The sequence below is a fragment of the Pyrus communis genome, chromosome 5 (genome assembly GCF_041283825.1).
Source record: "Pyrus communis isolate YQ-2024b chromosome 5, ASM4128382v1, whole genome shotgun sequence".
In the NCBI taxonomy this organism is placed as follows: Eukaryota; Viridiplantae; Streptophyta; class Magnoliopsida; order Rosales; family Rosaceae; genus Pyrus; species Pyrus communis.
The window spans coordinates 16,201,905-16,209,669 of NC_142569.1; the positions used below are offsets into that span (position 1 = coordinate 16,201,905).

General features: G+C 33.0%; 1 long non-coding RNA gene across 1 annotated transcript; it reads left to right on the top strand.

Moving 5' to 3' along the window:
* Positions 1-926: 926 nt before the first annotated feature.
* Positions 927-1,626, top strand: LOC148696878 (uncharacterized). Its single transcript, XR_015962118.1, has 2 exons — positions 927-1,018; positions 1,377-1,626. It is a non-coding gene; the product is annotated as an uncharacterized LOC148696878 (long non-coding RNA).
* The last annotated feature ends 6,139 nt before the right edge of the window (positions 1,627-7,765 follow it).

Genomic DNA, 7,765 nt, shown 5'->3' on the forward strand with positions numbered 1-7,765 from the left:
GGATATACATGAGGCACTAGTTTATGCAATTGCAGCAGCAGCAGCCTCTATAGGCTGCTAAAAAACGATTTGCTACAACTACAAGACCTAACTATCATTAAAACTATTCATTCCACTATCGTATATAGCAACTATTTGATAAGTTTGGCATATAAATAACCATATCCGTAGGAGTTGTGCACTAAAAAAGACCACTGATGTGGCACGTTCATGCACCAATCATAATGTACAACAGTCATTGTGGGGGCTCCTTAATTATGTTTGTTTCAAATTGTACATGACTTTGCTTTGCCTTTCTCTTGGAGATAATCTGTCCTACAAGAAGATATATAATCTCGTAACTTGATCACGTGATGATTATTGTAGATACAAGAAAATGTATCTATGGCATATTGCTTGTACATCAAGTTTGGATTCTATGGTTAAAAGTTCACCACATTTCTGTCACAGTAACAGGTTTTACGAATATGGACGCAGGAGTAGATGGTAATTCAATGGTTACTGCAGTGCTAAATAAGAAAGGTTAGAAACACAAAATCTACTGTCCTATGTATAGATCTGCTTGTGCTAAAGATCCAAAACACAAAAGACTTTCTCTTATTATATAGCTAGTGGCAGATCCATGAAATAATTCGAGAGGTTAGTAAGAATAGCGCATAGCGTGCAAATTTTTTTTACTATAAATAATAGCATGCATATCGTCATTTCATCAAGGATTGATAGGCTTGAAGTCATTTGAAAAGACATATTGCACACTTGTTAATGCCTCATTTGTGAGGGTAACTAACATGTTTCAAGGTTGCTCCCATAAGAATGTTTAACAAAGAAACACACTTAGCTTGAACACACTAACAATGTTTGATATCATTGCATCCCATTAATATGTTTGTCCAATAATGATGATGCTTTGTTATTTAATGAGATCACGATTTCATTCACTCTTATTTCAAACATTTTATCAGACAGTTGGAGGACATGTATGAAGCCAACTCCAATCTTCAAAAGGGCAGCACCCAAGGTATCTATGGATATTCACCGAAGTCATTTCATGAAATAATTAAGGAGGTTACTAAGAATAGCGCGTAGCGTGCAATTTTTTTTTACTATAAATAATAGCATGCATATCGCTATTTCATCGAGTATTGGTAGGCCTGAAGTCATTTGGATAGACATATTGCACACTTGTTAATGTCTCATTTGCGAGGGTAACTAACATGTTTGAAGGTTGCTCCCATATGAATGTTTAACAAAGAAACACTCTTAGCTTGAATACACTAACAATGTTTGATATCATTGCATTTCATTAATATGTTTGTCCAATAATGATGATGCTTTGTTATTTACTGAGATCACGATTTCATTCACTCTTATTTCAGACATTTTATCAGACAGTTGGAGGACATGTATGAAGCCAACTCTAATTTTCAAAAAGACAACACCCAAAATATCTATAGATATTCACCAAAGTTCAAAGGATCAGCACCCAATGTATCCATGAACTTATGTACATATACGATTTCATGTTTTAGTTTGAAGGGGGAAGGATGAACTTATGTACATATAATACATGCAGACTCGTGTGTAACTAAATTAGTTATAATAATGTGTTTATCTTTTTGCACCGTAGTTTGAATTTTCTTTCTCTAATTCGTTTGAGATTATAATATTGCTAAATTATAAAAGGAAATAATGGCCTTCCATCATTGACTAGAATCAATCACTGCCTAATTTGTAATCTTCGTCTCAATGCAAATACCAGTTGATTGTTCCCGGGAACAAGCCTTCCCCTGAATGTGTATTTGTACAATTATTCATTCAAATCTCTGCAATTTTTTTATAATATTTTTGTGATAGGAGGCACGCATCTGCATGGAATTAAACCGGAATTAAACAGATAAAGTTAGATAAAAAGCAAAGAGAGATGTGCCCCTTTACCTAACACTTAAACACAATGTGCCAGAAATGGGCAGGGACAGGAGTCCAACCTCTATGATTAAGAACCACTGAAATGATTCCCCTCTCATAAAATCTGGTTCAATCAGATTCGATCCCGAAGATCCAGGGCCTTGTAATTTACCAGTTGAAATCTGTACAGAAACTCAAGAGGAAGACAGATGAGGATTGATGCATGGGCGCTACAGATAGACCGTACAACATGGGGACAAATTAAACTTGACATTCTGAAAGCTTCAAGGGTGCCATGTGAATAAAGAATAGGACGTCCTACCCTCCTCTCTCTCTCTCTCTCTCTCTCTGTATCGCAACCCTTCACAATAAACACGAAGAACCGATTGCAAAATTATTTGGGACTTACTTCAAACATGGTCCTACCCTAGATATCCATACCTCTTTGAAACGAAAGTACAGTATTACTATTTATCCAATATATCTGTTTTTTTTTTTTTTTTTTTTTTGCCATAAATTTGTAAATTCAAACATCCAAGTTGATGGGTAAATCATAAAATTTGATAAACCAAAATGCTTACCTATGAATCACTATTCTTCATAAGCGTTTTTGTTAAAAAAATATTCACTACCAAAGATATCTTTGGTAGTGAATGTACTTCTAGCAAGGTAGTGAAAAGTGTTTCTATAATCTTTTAAAGGATTAAAAGTAGTGTGTGAAAGTTATCAAAATCGCTTTTAGTTATCTCAAAATTGATTTTTCTTTTTTATGCATAATGAAACGAAATGCTCCTGAGTAATAAGTTTATAGTATAAAATGTTTGTTAATGCATGTCATCATGTCAAATCTGACCTGTCAATCCTAAAAACATTACTAATTACAAGTTGCAAAGAATAAGATGGTTGTTAAGGTTTTTCATCAATCAAAGAAAGAAAACCCATTCAATGACAGCAAAAATATAATGACCTATCAGCCATGAAGTCTGCTGTGGCTTTATCCAGTATCCCAACCACCAAATCTGAGGAATTTGGATATGTTCTTCCATCTTCGATTCAACTCTATAGATTGTCATGTCTCAAATGGAAACAATGAACCTAAGAGAAGCCTAGGTTCTCAACCATTAATGAAGTGGACCATCCATATATATTTCGATAATTTCCATTTGGTTAAAAATAATTTATTGTTTTTGCGTTATTCTTCGTTGCTAGTTTATTGAACAAGAATTTATTCGAAAATAACATAAAGTGTAGTTAAAACTTAAGCAACCTTAAGGGTGTGTTTGTTGCATCGGACTGTCCCGGACTGGACTAGTTACAGGAACTAAGCTGGACTTGCTTAGACTAGGCTAAGCTGGACAAGCTTAATGAAGTGTTTGGTGCAGTGTCAGACTAAGAAGCAGGATAATTAAAACAATACTATTACCAGTTTGATGTTTGCTTAGATTAGAACTACATTATTGTTCTATTTTAATTGCTTTTTATATTAAAGATATTATTAAAATTAATAATATTGGATTAGAGTGAGACTCAATAAAAATATAAAAACCAAATTTTCTTGCCAATGAAAGAAACATACATGATTCATGATGCGTTTGTTTTACCGGACTATCTCGAATTGAACTAACTTTTGGGACTAAGTTAGACTAACTTTTGGAACTAACTTTTGGGACTATCTCTCCCCTGTCTCTCTCTTTTCTTCATTCATTTGCTTTGGTTCTTCACGCCCAAATTCGCTCCCAGTAAAACTCAAACCAGAAAAAATAAAACCCACATTTTTTCTTCTTTGCATTTGCTTTCTCTTGAATTCAAACCTATATTTTTGTTCTTTTAATTTACTTACCTTCTCTTCAAATCAAACCCAGGAAAATCCCCAATTTTTTTTTTTCAATTTGTAGAGGCTTCGTCAGATCGTCGGATCTGAAAATTCATTCAATCGACCTCTCCAAATCAATGTCAATCAATCTTGCACAAGAAAGAGACAAACTTGCTAGCGCATCTTCCTGGTGAAGCTCTTGGCAAACTCGAGTAGGGCGCGACGGTTGGTGCGGGATTTGGAAAAAGAAGCAAGTTGAGGAAGACAAAGACAAAGTGACTTGAGGAAGACGAAGTCCAAGCAGACGAAGCGAAGCAATGGTCTTAGCAATCCCAACCTTTTTGGGCGGTCTCACTAAGACCAGTTAGTGAAGAGTTTAGTCAGCACGAGTCCGATGTAGTCCCATTAAACACAATCCTGGCTCGCACCAAATACGGGATTAATATTCTTAGTAAGCTAGTCCAATCCAGTGATACCTAGTGAGTGAAAACAAACACGCCCTAAGCATTTTTCTACTTTTTTTTACCTTATATTAAGACCCCCTTACCCATCTTTCACCATGGACCAGTTTGATTGGGGTCGATTAGTTAACTTATTCTCTTCTGTTACGTCACCACTGACTTGGAATGTATCTCTAAACTCCCGAACTGCCTTTGAGAAAGCTTAGTTTTGAACTCACAGCATGTGTAAAGCCATCGTTCAATTTCATATTTTACAAGAATGGATGATGTATGCTGTGACATACATGCATAATATTTGGAAATATTAATTGTTTTACATTTGTAAAATGGATAATAAAATATCATACAATAAGATAAGATACTTAGAATGGTCAAGATTACATGCATAATGAATGTTATATATATTTATACATATTTACGTGCATAATGAATGTTATATATATTTATGTATATGCCTGCAAAAATGGGATATATTCGCATATCTGAGAAGGACGTAAGCACGGGGGGCAAAAGATGGGATGAATCCAAAAGTAGTAGAAATTTGAAATCCAATTTTAATTGTTTTGTTGGTGTTGAAGGTCAACAAAGAATCTTTAATATCATCACTGCTGATATTGTGGGAAGGTAGTATCTGCAGATACGGTTGTCAAAGGGTGACAATATGAAAAGAGTAGACCGTCATACAAAAAATACGTACTAAAATCAAGTCTCTGATAGCGATTTTGAACAGGAAAAAGAGAAAATAATTCAAAATCATTTTAATATCTTCTATTTCTTCTTCTCCCTTTTCCCCCCTCTATGAACGGCAGAACATATTGACTGAAAACGTCTTTCATTTGAAATTTTGAAAGGCGTCTAAAAAATACAGTGTCTAACACGGCTACATAAGAAGATCTTGTCTCTCATAGCTCAAGCTTAACTCCTCCGTCTGCATCAAATCAATGTCCCTTAAACCATTTTTCTTTTTCTTCGCATGGTCTAACCTTTAATTTTAAGGACGGAGTCTGGGAATAAAAAATTTCTGTGAACGAATACAAAAGAAGTCTGAGTACCAATCCATGAGTTGAAACATTGCCAATATTTGTTTGATACTCTATTGATATTTGATCAAAATTTGGTATTATAATATATTCACATAAATTATATCTGCAAGATGGTGATTGTAAGTATATCGTAGCCAATCCCTTAACGCAGCAAGAAGCGAAAGGATTACAAACGTAAATTTTGGAAGAACAAAATTTTGAAATCCACCAACTTAGAGAGAAATTCTCAAAAGTTTATTTTATTTTATTAAGTCTTGAATTGATGAGTTACAATGATAACATCAACGACTTAAATAAATCACTTAAAAGCTTAGGAAATTAAAATGACATTAATCGGACGACAAACGCAAAGTTCAACTTTTAATTTAAAACGAAGTTTTGGACGACAAATGACTTACACTGATAACATCAACGACTTGTTTTGCTCACAATTCTCTTCAAAATCGACATATTATATGCCTAATTCTAACATCAGAATATTTTTTGATGCCTTTTTTGTCATCATATCAAATGAATCCAATATTTTCCAACTTTAATTCTTATTCTCCAGAATTTGAATCATTTTATTTTATCTTTCTTTCTTTGTCGAAATCAACTCATATCTTGTCCTACATCATCCCCTAATACTAACAATAAATCATGTATTATAAATTGTCAATCGATACCAACCTATCACTTCACAAATAAAGAACAATTAACAGTTATTTGTTGACAGCAATAGTAAACCACTTAAAAGTGTAAGGTGCAAGTCATTTTCTAACTTCACACTAGCATAGGGAAAAAAAAAAAGGAAGTCATTTTCCAAGTAGAAGAATAAAACCTTGAGGTCAGTGGTCGGGACTTGGCAAGAATCAATTTGTATTTTGGAAATGATGTTTTCATTGAATACTGAAAATATGAAATCCATATACAATTTAAAAACAATAGAAATATGATCATGTGTTGTAAGGGCATTTTCAAATGAAATATGCAAATTTGAGATGTAAAACCCATATTTTACATCTCATTTATATTTCAAGAATATGTACAGTTTTTTTCTAATGAAAGAGATGCAAATTTGAAATGTCATTTATTTTTCTCTCTTTAACTGGTTAGGCTCGCCTCCAAAAGATATACAAAAAAAAAGAAGTAAATTTTTATTTTTATTTACATATTCCCGCGAATATGAGTGTTTTGCATCTTTCCCACTAAAGAGCTTTCCGGCCAATAAAAATATATAAAATACCAATTTTATTTTTCGTATTTCATTTGAAATGCTCTGATTATAGTCTGTGATTGACTCTTTGAATTTAAATTTAGGTAAACTTTACATCAGATGTCACCCTAGACTAATTGGAAGCTACCTATTCAAAACCTATCTATACTTGGAAAGGTGAGATCTGAGGCAAATTCTATTGAGAAATAATTGGGGTTTATTGCTCCATATATATTGTTCTTTATTTGTCTACAGTTTGACGGCCGGCATCTATCTATATCCACAATTAGCAGTGTTTTACTGTTAAATTATTCCTCCAGTACTTTTATATCAATTTAAATTTTTGTTGTTGTTTTTTGTCAATATTTTGATTATGGCAGTTTTTTTTATTGAGTATTAAGGTATATAAATATAATGCATTGTTTATTATCTAGAGTTAAATTGATTTGGACTCGTAGGCTCATTCTTTTGGCAAAATAATTTATAAAATTGGCATGAAAATTGATCTTGAATTGTGAGATGTCAAAGAATTTATAGAGAGTTTTATTTTAAGAGAGTTTTTTTAGCATTTCTCATCCATATTTTACTTTCAACTAGAATTTAGAAGTTGATGTTAATTTCTTCGTTCAAGCCCATTTAGTCTAGTAAGTAGGGTATTATTCTTCAACCCACTGCGTTTCATGTTCAACCTTCTTCATCCCCTGATATAAATTAAAATAGTCATATCGCTTTGTACTAAAAAAATTATCAAATCCTAAATATCAATGAGTTTGGAGAAGTGTTAAGAGTTTGGATATTATAATTATGGATTGTGACTATAAGGTCATGGTGCATGTTTATTTACAAGGAATGGAGTGGAAATGAATAAGTATCATTCCTACTCAAGAACTAATTAACATTTAAATGAATGAAAAGTAAGTGGGTCCTATAGGTTTTGAGTATGACATACCTGAAAACCTTCCATGTTCAACTCTCCTCATCCTTAATATAAATTAAAGTAGTCATATCGTTTTGTATTAAAAAAAATGATCGAATTCAATCAAATTCTAAACATCAAACGAATTTGAAGAAGTGTTAGGAGTTCGGATATATTATAATTTTGGATTGTGACTCTAAGGGCATGCGTGCATGTTTAATGAATGGATTGGGAATGAATAAGTATCATTCTTACTCATAAACCAATCAACATTTAAGTGAATAAAAAACGAAGTGGGTCGTATAGGTTTTGGATATGACATATATGAACTGAAGGCATCTCGTTCAAATAGGCGAGTTGTTTATCTCATAATCATTCATTCTCATCCCCATACAATGTACGTAATGATACCTTGAATAAATGCTCTTTTCT